The sequence below is a fragment of the Natator depressus genome, chromosome 7 (assembly GCF_965152275.1).
Source record: "Natator depressus isolate rNatDep1 chromosome 7, rNatDep2.hap1, whole genome shotgun sequence".
Classification (NCBI taxonomy): domain Eukaryota; kingdom Metazoa; phylum Chordata; order Testudines; family Cheloniidae; genus Natator; species Natator depressus.
The window spans coordinates 56,999,692-57,016,039 of record NC_134240.1 but is presented as its reverse complement, the minus strand read 5'-3'; positions in this window follow the sequence as shown (position 1 = coordinate 57,016,039).

The following is a 16,348-nucleotide window of genomic DNA, read 5'->3' as shown; positions in this document are numbered from 1 at the left end:
GAGCAGTGTTCTCAATCTTCTTGCTACCCAGGGCTGGCTTGCTGCCTTCCTAAACTGTGTCAGGGAGTTCTCAGGGACTGGTGCCAGTCCAGGGACTGGTCCTTGAGAAACACTGTTCTAGAGCGCAGGCTATCCTGTTAAGGGAGTAAAAAGAGACTTTAGAAGCTGGTCTTCAGACATGAGGGTTTCTTTGAATTGTTCTTCTCTCTTTCTATCCCCATCTACTTGGGTTATTCCTTAACCAATCTTATCTCCCCTGTGTCCACACCTGGCAAGGTGTTTGCCATGTTGCCCATATTCTCTGCCCAGGCTCCCGTGGGCAGAGCCTGCAACTAGCATCTGCTCTCTTCTTAAAGTCAGCATAAAACAGCTGCAGTACCACCACTGGAGCCTGAAAATCTTAGCTCTGCATCTGGGACTTAAGTCTTAGCAGAAACAAGGTCCTGACCACTTATTGATGAGACCAGTCATGTTAACCCTGGTGTCCTGGCCACATTCTCACTGGGGTAATACATCCGACCTCCTCACACACTCCCTTGCATTTTTCAGTGGATTATGGTACTTTTCTCCACTTCCTGCAGCATGGGTGGCTGGGTGCTGTTAAACAGCTGATGCAGGGCTGCACTTGAGTGGAGAATGAAATGATTCCTACACTGCATATCATTTATACAGTCTGGCCTTGTACAGACAGAATTGGTCCGTGCTCATAAGCAGACAACACAAACTGAGGATGCCTGTTGGGACCATAGTCTTCTACCCACTTGCCTTGTGTAACAGGGAACAAACAAGCATGCTAAAGAATCATGAATCATAGGACTGGAAGGGACCTCGAGAGGTCATCTAGTCCAGTCCCCTGCACTCATGGCAGGACTAAGTATTACCTAGACCATCTGGACAGGCATTTGTCTAACCTGCTCTTAAAAATCTCCAATGATGGAGATTCTACAACCTCCCTAAGCAATTTATTCCAGTGCTTAACCACCCTGACAGGAAGTTTTTCCTAATGTCCAATCTAAACTGCCCTTGCTACAATTTAACCCCATTGTTTCTTGTCCTATCCTCAGCGGTTAAGAACAATTTTTCTCCCTCCTCCTTGTAACAGCCTTTATGTACTTGAAAACTGTTATCATGTCCCCTCTCAGTCTTCTCTTTGCCAGACTAAACAAACCCAATTTTTTCAGTCTTCCCTCATAGGTCGTGTTTTCTAGAACTTTAATCATTTTTGTTGCTGTTCTCTGGACTTTCTCCAATTTGTACACATCTTTCCTGAAATGTGGTACCCAGAACTGGACACAATACTCCAGTTGAGGCCTAATCAGCCCAGAGTAGAGTGGAAGAATTACTTCTCGTGTCTTGCTTACAACACTCCTGCAAATACATCCCAGAATGATGGTCACTTTTTTTGCAACAATGTTACACTCTTGACTCATATTTACTTTGTGTATGCTATGATCGCCAGATCCCTTTCCGCAGTACTTCTTTCTAGGCGGTCATTTCCCATTTTGTATGTACTACAAGCATAATAACATTCATAGACTACTGTTGTTGTGATTCGCAGTGAAAGTACCATAGGCTTGGCTACTACAATGCATGCCCTGGACCTTATCCAAAGCTCGGTGAAGTCACTGGAAAGATTCCCATCAACTTCAATGGGTAATGGATCAGGCCCTATTTGCAGCTGACAGTGAATGTGAAAAAGAAGCCAACACAAGGCAATGAGTACACATCACCCTGATCCTCCGCACACTGCATGAGCTCCTGGAACAATCTCAGATCCTGGTTAAGGTCCCTGAATAGGACAGAACCTGAGAACTCAGAAACTGACCCTCTTTCTCTGTGATTTCCTCTGTATGACAGCTGCACTCCCCAGACAATGTCCTGGGGTGCAATTTGCATATCATGAGAAATCAAACCTTCTTGGCACTGGGTTTGGAACTCCCTTCCGCAAGATGTAAACATGGCCATGGGTCTTAATACCTCCTGAACCAAATGTGCATCGGCTGTCATCCACCAGCTCCCTGGAAGATAAGGATGAGGGCTTGGCCTTTTCATAACTTGGGCGGTGCTCACATTCTATAGCCATGAGAATGTTATAAATTCAAATACACAGTCTGGATAGTAGCTAGAACTGGTGAGGAAAATGCTGGAAAAAAATGTGGTTTGCTGTGTTCTTGTAGCCATGTTGGTCTCAGGATATTAGGGAGACGAGGTGGGTGAGGTGATATCTTTTATTGGAGCAACTTCTGTTGGTGAGAGAGACAAGCTTTTGAGCTTGCATAGAGCTCTTCAGGTCTGGGAAATGGACTCAGAGTGTCACAGCTAAATACAATGATTCCAAGAGAAACTCTACAACCTCAACCACATGAACCCCCCCCCCCCCGGGACCTTCTACATGCTTCCCAAGATACACAAACAAGGGAACCCAGACAGACTCACCATATCTCGCCACAGCGATCTTACTAAAGCAGTGTCAGGACTCATAGAAACCATCCTTAAACCACTCACCACACACAGACACAACCTACTTCCTCCATAAACACCACAACATTAACAACCTTCTTCAGAACACCATCCTTGCCACCATGGGTGTCACCTCCCTATACACCAACATCCCTCACAATGACAGCATTGCTGCCTGCCTCAACTATCTACAAGAAAATAGACAACCCTCAGCTCTCCACCCCAAACACATCACCAAACTCATCCCTTTCATCTTCACCAATAACAATTTTACATTCAACAACAAACACTTTGTCCAAACCATGGGAACAGCCCTAGATATTAGGATGGCTCCCCAAACTGGCAGCCTCTTCTTAGGCCACCTCAAGAAAGAATTTATGGATAAATGCACCACAAAACCAATGATACCTGAGATACATCAATGATATTTTCATCCTCTGGACAGACGACATAGATTTCCACCACAACCTCAACAACCATCATCCATTCATTAAACTCTCTCTGGAATACTCCCACACTAGCATCAACTTCCTGGACACCACAATCAACTTCAGCAATGGAACACTACAGACAACTATATACAAGAAGCCCCTGGATCACCATACCTATCTTCGCAGATCCACTAACCACCAAACACACTACAAAATCTGTTATCTACAGCCAGGCACTCAGATACCACAGAATATTCTCTGAGGAGAAAATCCTGGATATACACCTTAACCCGCTTAAAAGTGCCTTCACCAAACAAGGACACTCCACCAGAGAATGATATCCTGGAACTTCATCATGGAACAGGCCACCCAAAAGAACCTTCTTCAATCTGGAAATAACCGCTCCGCCCCCCCACCCTCTGACTGCACACCCTGAGTTGTCACCTCCCACCCCACACTGGAACCTCTATGTGATATCATTAAACAATCACAACACATACTCAATGGGGACCTCATCCTGAAAGAAATGTTTCCTGGACCCTCAACCTCCCAATCTCTCCAAGCTCATCATCAGAAGCAAGCTCCCCACAGACCAGGACACAACTCAAAGCGGCACCAGGCCCTGCCAGAATAACAGATGCAAAACCTGTAAACATATCTCCACTGGTACAATGATCAACACCCTGCCCCAGCACACCTTTCACAACCCATGAGTCCTACACATGCCCATCATAACATGCGGTTACCTCATCCAATGCACTAAATGCAACAGCTATGTCCATGAAACCAGACAATCACCACACTCCAATGAACTCACAAGGAAAATGATAAAAGACAAAAACACCCTATCACCTGTTGGTGAATACTTCTCACAAAGCAATCATTCTAGATCTGACCTCTCAGTCCTCATCCCCAAAGGAAACCTGCACAACACCACCAAAAGAAAAGCCTGGGAGCTTCCGTTCATAACCTTGCTAGATACTAAGACTCATGGTCTGAACAGAGACACTGGATTTATGGTTTATGACAACAATCTGTAACCCACTAACCACCCCACCCAAGATGCCTTTTCTTTCTCCCTCTCTTCCTTTCCCACATGTGACTGGGTGTGTCAGGCCCTTTGAGGCCCCCTGCTCGAGGTCTTCCAGTCCTGCCACACCCTGCCCTGGGAAAAGGAGCAGTGAAGGTGGGTCCTCCAGGCTTGCCTAGAAAGGCTGCAGGGAAGCAGCCAATCAGAGCGCAGTAGGTTCACTTTAAAGGCGCTGCACGGCCTGAGCAGGTTAGTTACTGGCTGGAACCAGAAGCGGGAGGAAGGACTGTGAGATCCTCCAAGTGAGGAGGCCTGAGAGAGACCCTGCTCAAGCAGGGAACAGATGGTGAACCCTGCGGTACGGGTGAAGAGGAAGGGGCTAAGTGGGAAGCAGCCCAGGGAATAGCAGCAGTGATGGAGTTAAAGGAAACAGCAGGGGGCTGCTATTTGTAGGGTTCCTGGGTCAGGACCCGGAGTAGAGTGCATGCCCAGGTCCCCCTACCAGCCATAGGTAGGGTGGCCAAAGCCCTGGGAAGGGGACAAATTTAATTAAGAAGCCCAGGGCTAGGGCTGGAGTTTAAAGGGCTCAGGGATGGGGCTGAAGAGCCTAGAGAGGGCCAACCATTCATTGAACTTTGTTACCCCTTCCCCCAGAAGGGGACTGAAGTGAAGGAGTGACTCAGGTGAAGAGCTGGGGACATCACAGGACCACTAAAGGTACTGGAGGCACTGCTCCATACCAGGGCAGGGATGGGCCAGAAGAGGCTGAGAACTGAGCCCAGAGACAGGGCTGCAGGTACCAACCAGGGCATAGTGATAGGCCCTTTTGGACTTTTTTTTTACCCCAGAAGGGGTTTGTTTGTTCATGCATAGAGACTGTATGTGTCTTGGCCAGAGGGCTGGGTCACTGAACACCCACCTGATGAGTGCAAGAGCTGACAGGGAGCACCCAGAAAGAGTGCAGGATTGCACCCAGCCAACAGGAGGCGCTCATGAGAGGTGAGTGCACCCCCTCTGATTGGAGAGGTGGTAATGGGCCACTTCACCCTGAATGATCCCTTGAAATATGTGTTAACTGCTTATGCTAAACCTTCTGTTCCACCTTCTGACACTCTGGGTATGTTTAGACACAAAGAAAAACCCATGACTGGCCTGCACTGCATCCTGTGCCCTGGGCCCTCCCGCTTTGCAGGGTCCTAGAGCCCAGGCTCCAGCCCAAGCCCAGACCTCTACACTGCAATTAAACAGCCCGAGCCCTGCTTGCCCGAGTCAGGTGGCACAGGCCAGCTGCGGGTTTTTCTTTGCTGTGCAGGCATACCCTTTGAGTACCTTTCCCGGACCTGAAGAACAGCTCTGTGTGGCACGAAAGCTTGTCTCTCTCACTAATGGAAGTTTATCAACCAGAAGTTCTTACCTCACCCACCTTCTTATTCAAAAAATTGTCAACATTTTAGAGTTTTAAAAAAATATTGACCACTCTCCAGTAGACATGTAGCCTGCCAGGAGACAGCCTAAAGTCATCCTGTTGGTTTCTTCTCTGCATCTCAGAAGAATACTTCCCACATTGAAACTGATCTTAATTAGCCCTTTCTTCATATTCCATAAATCTGCCAGCAAAACGACCACACATTCCTTGATATGTTTCAACAGCCAGAGTAACAACCCCATTGTTGTTATCTCTGTAGCGGTCTTGTTGTTTCCTTGTGCTCCCCGTCCATCTGTATTCAACTGTTGTCGCCTCTTCTTTTAAATTAATAATAATTCTAGGAGCTGGAGCTCTGCTGTGATCCACAGATGAAACACAGCAGCACTGGCCATCACTCCACACTTTCCTGCCAATATAGCTCATCACTTACTTGGAAAGAAACTGCATAAGGGAGGACGTGGAATTTGGTCTCCATGGTCCACTCAGGTCTTGGCCTCGTTATATGGCCCTACAATACTACCAGTTGTGGTGTTTTTTGGTGTGCCATAGACTCTAGGCCCGTGGTCCCCAAACTTTTGAGGGTCCTTCCCCCTCATAACTCCGTCCATGCCCCTCCACTTCCCAGAGCCAGGGCTTGGTGAGGGGAGGTGACACGGGCAGGGGTAAAGGTGCCAAGGCTGGGGCCGCAGCTGTGGGTGGGTCTTGGGCTGGGAGCGGGCCGGGGATGAAGCTGCGGCCAGGGGCTCAGAGTAACAGCCATGTTAGTCTGTATTCGCAAAAAGAAAAGGAGTACTTGTGGCACCTTAGAGACTAACCAATTTATTTGAGCATAAGCTTTCATGAGCTACAGCTCACTTCATCGGATGCATACTGTGGAAAATATAGAAGATGTTTTTATACACACAAACCATGAAAAAATGGGTGTTTAGCACTACAAAAGGTTTTCTCTCCCCCCACCCTACTCTCCTGCTGGTAATAGCTTATCTAAAGTGATCACTCTTCTTACAATGTGTATGATAATCAAGGTCGGCCATTTCCAGCACAAATCCAGGGTTTAACAAGAACATCTGAGGAACGGGGGGGGGGGGGGGAAGGAATAAAGGGGAAATAGGTTACTTTTTATAATGACTCAACCATTCCCAGTCTCTAGTCAAGCCTAAGTTAATTGTATCCAATTTGCAAATTAATTCCAATTCAGCAGTCTCTCGTTGGAGTCTGTTTTCGAAATTTTTTTGTTGAAGGATAGTCACTTTGAGATCAGAAATCGAGTGACCAGAGAGATTGAAGTGTTCTCCGACTGGTTTTTGAATGTTATAATTCTTGACATCTGATTTGTGTCCATTTATTGTTTTACGTAAAGACTGTACAGTTTGCCCAATGTACATGGCAGAGGGGCATTGCTGGCACAGGGGCTGAGGCTGTGGGCAGGGACGGGAGCAGAGCTGCATCCGGGCTGCGGTGGTGGTCAGCAGCCAGGTTCCCGGCCAGATGCGACTCCGCTCCCGGCCCCGCCCCCACCCCTAGTCCCAGCTGGGAACAGAGCCATGGCCAGCAGCCGAGACTGGGGGCTAGTGTGGGGCCGGGAGCAGAGCCGAGGCTGGGGGGCGGGGGCGGGAGCCAGGGGTGCGGCTGGGGGTGGGACCGGAGCAGAGCTGGGGGCGGGGAGGGGATGGGTGGCGCTTCCTCCCCGCCTCCCATGAGGGCTGGCCTGGCCCTGCTGCACTGCCCCAGCATTCCTCTGAGCCCCCTGGGGGGCACACCCCACACTTTGGGGACCTTTGCCCTAGGCAATAACTAATCGAATGGGAGATATTTCACAGGGACCATACACCATAGCTGATTAGCCTTCCTTAATTAAAATGAAACAAGTTGGCAATGTGGAATCAGTTACCAGCTGCATCTGCTGCCCTGGCAGTAGAAAACACAGAATATGTTTCAACTGATCGTTGCATGGAATAATGTTGCTCCTGGGACAGGGGAGGGTTATATACAGCCTAAAGCCAAAGTTTCTACGAAAGTCAATGCTGAGTAAATGAAACAGCTGCCAAACTGTTCTCTTGTAGAAAAGTATCAGATATCTTGTTCCCTGGAGCAGCTGAAGCTTGCCAAGGCCTGCAGTGCTATTCCAGGTCACACCTCTTATTGGTGATGAAGACCAGGGAACTTGCAGATATCCGAGGCCATGTGAGCATCACAAACTTTTTTCAAACCAAAGCTACACCCCCAATCTCCTCCAGTGGTGTGTGCCCCCTCCCTGGTCTCCTATGAGAAGGGTACATATGTCCTCACCTTTCTGGGTTAACAGAGGGGCCTGGCTGTGAGGGGAGGAGAGAAGAGGACCCTGGTCTAAAGAAGGAGCATGTTGGGTCTGGGCTGAGGCCAAGGCTAAAGGAGGAGCATGATGAGCCTAGGCTCCACACCTGAAGGTAGAAGAGACTCCGCATACAGCGTATTAGGGGAAGGCCCTCACTTTGCCGCTGCCCATGATTTGGGCTCCTCGAGCCAGGATCACTTCTCCCGTGCCTGCGAGGAAAGGGGGTTGGGCTTTCTGGGTGAGGATCTCCTCTCATACCAAACTATAGATGGGCAGATACTGTGGGGGCAGGGCAGGGAGAAAAACCCTGAGAACATTTGTTCCACTAAGAACCTGGCATTTTCCCATGGACATTCATACCAGGGATATTTTGTTTGCTGACAGAGAAAGGAGACTCGTGCAAATGTGATTCTCTGAGAAATGGAAAAGAAATTAAGAGAAAATTATCAAAGCAACAGTTGCAGCAAAAAGTTTGTAGGGAAATATTTTGGCCTAGGGCCTGATCTAGTGATGTGCCCGGGTCCTTAAATGTGTGATTGGCAGCTCCTGGCTCCCAAAACTTCTGTTTAAACCACTGCTAGTCCAGGGGGTTGGAACAAATGGGCCAGGCCATGCCAACGTTGCTAACATTCAATAGGCTGTCACTGAAACAGAGTAATTGTCTTTATTCAAAATCCAAAATGATTTGTGGGTCCTGCCCAAATGCAGCTTGAGCCTTTATTGTTGACTTTGTTCTGTCTCAGTGAGCATCATTTGGCTAACTCAGCTCTGTTCCCTCTCCTATTGAAGTCAATGGAAAGACTCCTGTTGCCGTCAGGGGAGTTGAATAGGATTCCTAATCCATCTCCCAGCACCACCAGTGCAGAATTCTCCTCTCAGCATATTCTCCAGGACTTCTGCCACTGTCGTCTGAAATTGATGGTTTATGATACTTACCCAGAGCAGTTCTTTGTAATGCTGGGGAAGATCATCCCCGTCACCCAGAGGCTTAGTCCATGTTGGTGACAATACCATAATGCTTCCTGGGTTTTTCATCAGAAATCTCAACACACTTTACAAGGGGGACAAGTATCATTATCCCCATTTTGCTAATGGGGAAACTGAGGCACAGAGCGGAAATGATTTGCTCAAGGTCACATGGAGTCAGTGGCAGAGACAGCACTAGAACCCAGCTCTTATGACTCCTACTTCTGTGATTTAACCACTATATGCCACCACCTCCTACTGTTGCTGTTTTCCCAGTGCTCTGAGACCCTGCGATAATGAGCCATGCCACGGGCTTCCTAATACCTCTGCTATTGCAATCGCAGTAATACCATGTTAGTGGAATGATGCCAGGTGCTAGCAGAAATAACATGCTCTTAGCTATAATTTCTTAGCACTGCTTCTCTCTGCACTCTGGAACCCAAGTTAGTTCAAGTCACCCTATACTTCAGAAGTAATATTCCATACAGATCACTGTGAGTGAAACACTCTCAAAGTCAGGTTTCAGAGTAACAGCCGTGTTAGTCTGTATTCACAAAAAGAAAAGGAGTACTTGTGGCACCTTAATGTCAGGAAACACCAAAGCTGATGCTGCATGCATGGCCTTTTCATAGAGTTTTAGACCTCCTGTCCGCCTTAACGCTGCCCTCTTGTGCACATGCATTAAGATACAGGGCCAGATTCTCTGGCCCACTAAGTCCACTATGCACTGCTCCAGGGGCATAAAGTGGATGCAGACTGGTCAGTGGAGAGTTCCCATCTCCTGTGCCAGTTGTCCTGTGCACCCACAGCACAAGGGAAAGGAGGGGCCATGGCAAGGGCATGCTGGGTGTGGGTTAGGAGGGGCACAGAGAGCTATGCTATGCCCAATCCACCTCTGACATAAGATCATAGAGGGTCCCTACTCTTGTACAGCTGTCACTAAGCAGCTCTAATTTACAGCAGAGCTGGGTGGCATAGGGTTAGGTAGCTGCAATCATTGGTATTTCTCATGTGACTTCTCCTCCTCAAACCAACTAAATTCCAATATTCCTTTGGCTGGATGGACTTTCTTTAAGATCTGTTTCTTTACTAAGTGAGAATGTGTGTACAGACTTGTATGTTCCTGGCCTCAAAACTAGCGCTATAGTTTGAAATGGACAAGTACAACTAAATAAGCAGACGTAAAAATGTAGCACTGTTTCCAGGTGCGGTTGCATTACACTGTGATGGTGTATTTAGAGTTGCATGGATGAACAAAGCACCAGTGTTGTAATTATTGACTGGAGTAATGGTCTCAAGTTGCAATGGGGGAGGTTTAGATTGGATATTAGGAAAAACTTTTTCACTAAGAGGGTGGTGAAACACTGGAATGCGTTACCTAGGGAGGTGGTAGAATCTCCTTCCTTAGAGGTTTTTAAGGTCAGGCTTGACAAAGCCCTGGCTGGGATGATTTAACTGGGAATTGGTCCTGCTTCGAGCAGGGGGTTGGACTAGATGACCTTCTGGGGTCCCTTCCAACCCTGATATTCTATGATTCTATGAAATGATGCTGTAATTTGATTCTAAAGACCAGTCGGCACCAGCATATTCTTCACTATTGCGAATAACATTGTTACATTTCATCATTAGTATATTGTCTACATGGGGTATTTTTCATAAAGACTTTCATGGAGTTTGTTTGTCTTTGGACTTTGTACCGAACCAGATTAGTGGGTGGGTGAGATTCTGTGGCCTGCACTGTACAGGAGGTCAGACTAGATGATCATAATGATCCCGTCTGACCTTAATATCTATGAATCTATGAGATGCTACACATGTATGTAAGGCTATAGGAAAAAATTAGATAGCAACTTTTTCCCCTAGGCTGGACTTAAAGGTGTGGGCTCGCTCCTGCTTTCCAATACACAACGCGTATCCTGGCAAATCTGTTTTGCTTGTGTGCACCTGTACAGAGGACCTGGTTTTCACAGGATATGGGAATAGTGTCCAAAGGACTCTTTGCTGCTTTCTTTCAACCATTCTTCCAATACATCCTTGCATATACTGAAGAAAACATCAAATGAGGGAGATACCACAAAGTATCTAATCTATCTATCTGGTTTGTATAATGCCTGCCAACATAGTACCTAAGCCAGGTTCTCAACCATTTTCTTTCTGAGGCCCCCCACCCCCAACGTGCTATAAAAACTACATGGCCCACCAGTGCCACAATAACTGGTTTTCTGCATATAAAATCCAGGGCTGGTATTAGGTGGTAGCAAGCAGGGCAATTGCTTGGGCCCCTGTGAAGCTACATTGCTCAGGCTTCAGCTGCAGCCCCAGGTGGCGGGGGCTCGGGGCTCCGGACTTCAGTCCCATGCAGTGGGGGTTTGGTTTTCTGCCATGGGTCACAGCAAGTCTAATGCTGGCCCTGCTTGGCGGCCCCCCTGAAACCTGATCTTGGCCCCCCAGTGGGCTCCAGACCCCTGGAGGAGAACCACTGATCTAAGCGACTCCCAAGTAAATTAGGTTTGCATACCTAGGTCCCTAGTGAACTTCATAGATTCTTCTACATGACTGTTTATTAACTGCTTAGAAGGAAAAGAGTTTGATGCTTGTGTCTTTATTAAACCCCAGATTTCATCAGAGATGATGTTACCGTAAATGATCTTTGATTAAATCTCAGTCACAAATCTGTACGTAACAAGAGAAGTCACAGCAGAGCATGTGTGAAAAAGGGGGACACAAGCCTGTTGTTTCTGAAGCCATGCTGATTCGCTGCTTTCCTCTAAGGGAGTGGTGCTAGGTCTGCTCAACTTGCATTAATGAGAAGACCACTTCAAAGCAGTCTTAACCAACTCCGGCAAAGACGTTGCAGGGTTCCTGAGGATCACTCTTCCACACCACGCGCATAGAGCAGCTCTTCCTATGGAACAGGGCAATGCAGTTCTCTCGGTCGTAGTTGGTGGGTCTGAAAACGCTGTCAGTGAGGAAGATGAAGATGAGGTCAGGACACGAGATATGGGGCGGGGGGGGGGGGAATCATATTTACTGGGCCAAATTCATCCCTGGTGTAACTCCAGTGACTTCAGGGGAAGTGACTTCAGGGATGAATTTAGGCCATAGTACTTGCTGGTGGTATTGACTGGTGCTATGGAAACACAGAGCTCTGATCTCCAGTCCTAGCAGGTGAGTAAAAAAAAAAAAAATGAACTGATTTTTTTCCCATATTTTTTTCACTCAAATGTAATTCTCTGTAGTAGCTTTGCTAGGAATTAAACCTATAGAGCCACATTCACCCCAAACCTGGTGCAGGGCCAGAGTGGAAACAGCATCTGCCTGCCCTGTTCAGAGATTGCCAGGGAGTGGTTCAGCCCTGAGGTCTTTGGGCCACTGCAGGGACACGGAGCTGCCAGCACATAAGAACTGCCCAGGCATGCCCCCTCCTGCCCTTGCTAACTCCCTGCCCCCTCCAGGGGATGGAAGGTTGGGGGAATTGTCTGTGAGGGGGTCCTCACTTACAGCTGGGGAGGACATGGTTTTCCCATCCAGTGACCATTTTCCATTTTCCTGTCTAAAATCGGGACAAAGTCAAAATTTCAAAAATATTTGTGCACCAAAAACCCCGTTTTTTTCCATTTTTGGGTCAATCAAAACTTTTTGTTTCAATCATTTTGAAAGTCTTGTTTTGATGCCCATTTTTTTGTTCTTTTAACCTTCTTTTCATTCTCGTTAGCTTAAATTTTTAAAGGTGATTTGAACCGGGAAACTGGAATTTTTTGTTTCTAAATGGCAAAGAGCAACGTTTCAAGAGTTTGGAAACTTTTATTCTCGACCTTGTTTTGAGTTGGGGAAATTTGTCAAACTCAACCCTGTTTTGCAAACAGTTTTGGTTGCACAGAATTGGCATTTTTCAGCCACAAAACAATTTGTTGAAAAATTCTCAACCAGCTGTGACCTTGCTCAGTATTCCTACCACAAGCCCCCTCCAGGGTTTTTTCTCCACACACAGGGCAGGACCATCCAGTCCTCTGATAGCATCACCAGCCCAGGACATAATCATAAATCTGGAGGGCACAGTCAGCCTGGGCAGGGACTCACAATGGGATCGAGAACATGGGTTCTCAACCTAGGGGCCATAATCTCCCTGCCCTTCCTATATTGGGGGGCACAGAGTCTCGGCTACATACTGGCTAGATAGGAAAGGTGTTCTGGGTGTACGGAAAAGGTTGAGAAGAACTGATCTAGAACAATTAGGCCTGAGAGATGCATACAGACAGAACCTTGAGACTGTGCAGTGCCCCATAGACTGCAAGGGTCAGCACTACATATCTGTGCCTTATTACTTGTTTAGGGCTCCAGAGCTGGAGTGATGAGGCAATGCATCTCCAGAAATGAGACAAGGTGCCATAGAGAGGGAGGGCTAAACATCTGGGGGAAAGGGGATCTGAGATCCTGCTGGTGGCAAAGTCAAGAGGAGGGTTAGGAGGAGTAATAGGGAAAAGCTCTGAGCTGTGTGTTTGCAAGTTTGTGGCTGGGTTTTTTTTGTTCTTCTTCAAAGAAGCCTGGATACAAAGAAGATTGTTCTGCTTTGTCAGAGGTAGAGCTGGATGAAAACCCGGAGATAGGATGTTGCTCCAGTTTGTTGAAATGTGAATGCAAAATTTTCACTGAAATTTCTGAATTTGGAAAATTTCAACCTGCCCTTAGGCTTGGTACAAAAGTAGCCCTCGTCTGCTTGGACTTACAGGCTGCAGCAGATCATTGCTCGTGGCTGACATTCACATCTGAAACAATCCTTGGTCTTCCACACTACACCGAAGTGATACAGCTTTCTGTTTTCAACACAGCCTGGATACACACAACAAAAACAATGCCCAGTAGATGGATGGTGACATTTAGAGGTAAAATACAGGTTGGGTGCTGTCAGTTAAAGCTCTGACTACTTGGGTGGAATTACACCAGGGACGAATATGGGCTGTGTTCTGTGATGGGATGCAATGCCATTGCTCCTGCAGTGGCTAGGATGTGGACTAGCAAGGTGAAATGTTATCTGCTGCACACCCATCTTTAGCAGAGAAATGCTATTCAAATCACGGCGTGAGGCTGAGAAGTGCTTTAGTTTATGGCTAGTACTACTTGAGCATCGTTCTGATACTCCTCTCACAGGGCTAGATGGTGACTTGGACTGCACATCTGAACTATGCTGCGCAATCCTAGGCATATAGGAATAAGCAGGCCTGACCCCCTACCCCTGTGCCCCCCAAGCAGCTGGGTGGGGGATGGACAGATTATTGTCTCTGGTGTGTCATAATTTACTCCTGTAAGACAGAATCAAATCACTATCCCCCTCCCCTTCCCAGAGCAAAGGAGAAGTAGGGTGGGAATTGGCCTGGGAGAGGTTTCTCCAAGTCACAGCACCTCCCATGGCCACTGTGAGAGTAGTGCGGATTACACAGTACCCCTTGCTCGGAGCTGGGCCCCAAAGCACAATCTAGCCCATAGTGATTTTCAAGTTCTCAAAGCACTTTAAAGACTTTGGGTGAGATACTGGCCCCACTGCAGTCAATGGGAGTTTTGCTACTGACTTCAATAAGTCTAGGATTTTACCCATTAGGTAACAGTGGAAAAGCACCTACGTGTGGTAGGCACATAGGTTCAGATGCTTAAAGGTATTTAGGCACCTCTCATCAATGGGAGTATGGTGCCTACATACTTTGAGAATCTGGGTCTTATGTCCTACGGCAACTTAATGGGACTTGGATGCCTAAGACTCTTTGATGCTTTTGAAAATCTAATGAATACTTACAGCAACCCTTGGAAGTAGGTAATACCATGCCCATTTTACAGATTGGGAAACTGAGCCATGGAGCAGTTAAAAGACTCACTCAAGCTATCACAGCAAGTCAGTAGCAGAGCTAGGAGTAGAAACCAGGTCTCCTGCCACCTAGCCCCCCCCCCCTTGCTCTAACTATTAGGGCATTCCCCCTCTAACACAATAAAGCAGGCAAGTAGTCCTTCCATTCTGGTTTCCATGTTTGACAATGAGTAGTAATAGAAACAGTGAGGCCAGGACAGAGAGGTGCCAGCTTTTTAGCATATCTTCCTCTTTCTCCCATGTGATATGCTATTTGTTTAGGCAACAACCTCATACCCCAGACTCCATAGAGAAGTCTGCCATGCCTTTCAGTTTGGGAGTATGTAGCTAGCTAGCTGTCTGGCTGGAGACACTCTTATACGACATAGCATCTAACTGCCTATGCATCTTCATCACATTGCAACTGACAGCACAATCCCCACATTTCTAAGCAAGTGATCCTTTCAATCCATTAAATAGAAGTCCTGAGCATGGGTGGAGAATTTGCCATTCTTACCGTATTTGTTTGCGGATCTCATGTAACACTGGGCAGTGCACAGGGACCCCAAGGTGAGAAGGACGAGGAAGAGGAACAGCAGGAACTTCTGGAAGAGAAAGGGAAACTCACTGCAAACTTGGCTGGTTTTTCAATAATAACATTGACCAGTTCATTCACACAGATTTAAGGAGGGCAAGTCTCATTATTTACAAATAAACAGGAGAACTGCTCCCAAGCACGCAGCCTGCAGTTACACAGACAGCCCAGCCACTGACTTACCATGGCGTAGGCAAGCTTCATGGGCTGTTGGCAGGTTGCTGTGAGGAGCAGTGCGTATTTATAGTCCATGCAGAAACAATGGTTGCTCAAGGGTAAGTAATGAAAACATGAGCCTCCTGCTGAGGCCAAATCATGCCAATGGCCATTCTAACCTGTCCCAATCACTGATCAGAAGGTCTGGCTTTGAGAGTTGTCTTTGGACATGAACTTGAAGGCAAGTGTTACCCATTCACAAATAAAGCAGGGGCGCGATTCTGAGCTCAGTTACAGTGGTGTAAATCTGGGGTAATGCCAATGGCTACAACAGTATTACTCTGAAATGACCCCGGTGTAACCAACAGAGCCTGTCCCTGCACAGCAATGCTCCCCGCCCTGGCCAGCCATCAAGAAACAGAGGGGAGGAAAGCACATATTAAGCAAGGTCATTTATTATTGTTCCGTTGACCTGATACAGTGAGAGCTGCACTGACCAGCATAGGGAACAGGGCATTCACGCGGTGCAGCAGCGTGGAGAGACCTCTGTTCTATGACGGATTTATTGATTACACCTCTCAGTTCTTTTATATATGGCACTTCAGTGGAGTTGTCTCTGAAAGGCCGGACTCCGCCAGGACCTGGAAAGGTGGAGCCTGGCACTGCTAGGTCACTGATTCAAAGCCAGGCTGGGTTGAGAGTGGCTGACAATTGTTGCCAGTTGACGGCTGTGAGATGAGCGGTGAGTCTCAGTTCAGCCCCTCAGGGCCAGGGAACTACCTCAGTAGAAACAGCTGTCACAATTAGGGTGACCACCCACTCCTAAATGGGTAGGACAGTCCCAAAATGTACATTTCAGGTCCCAGACCCCGGCTGAAAGACTCCGGAACACCATTTGTCTTGGATTCCCTGTGGTGCTGCTCTGCCCCTACCCAAGGCTCAGGGATGGTGCTAGCTTCTTCCCAGTGGGGAGGGGGGGCTGCTGAGATGGACCTTAGCGCCCCCTTGCCATAAGGTCCTGCCCCCTGCTCCTCCTCTCCCCCCTGAAGCCCCGCCCCTGTCCAGGCCAGAAGCCAGACCTGAGCAGTAAGAGTCAACCAGGGAGCCCGGGCCACTGTAGGGAGCCCCAGAGTC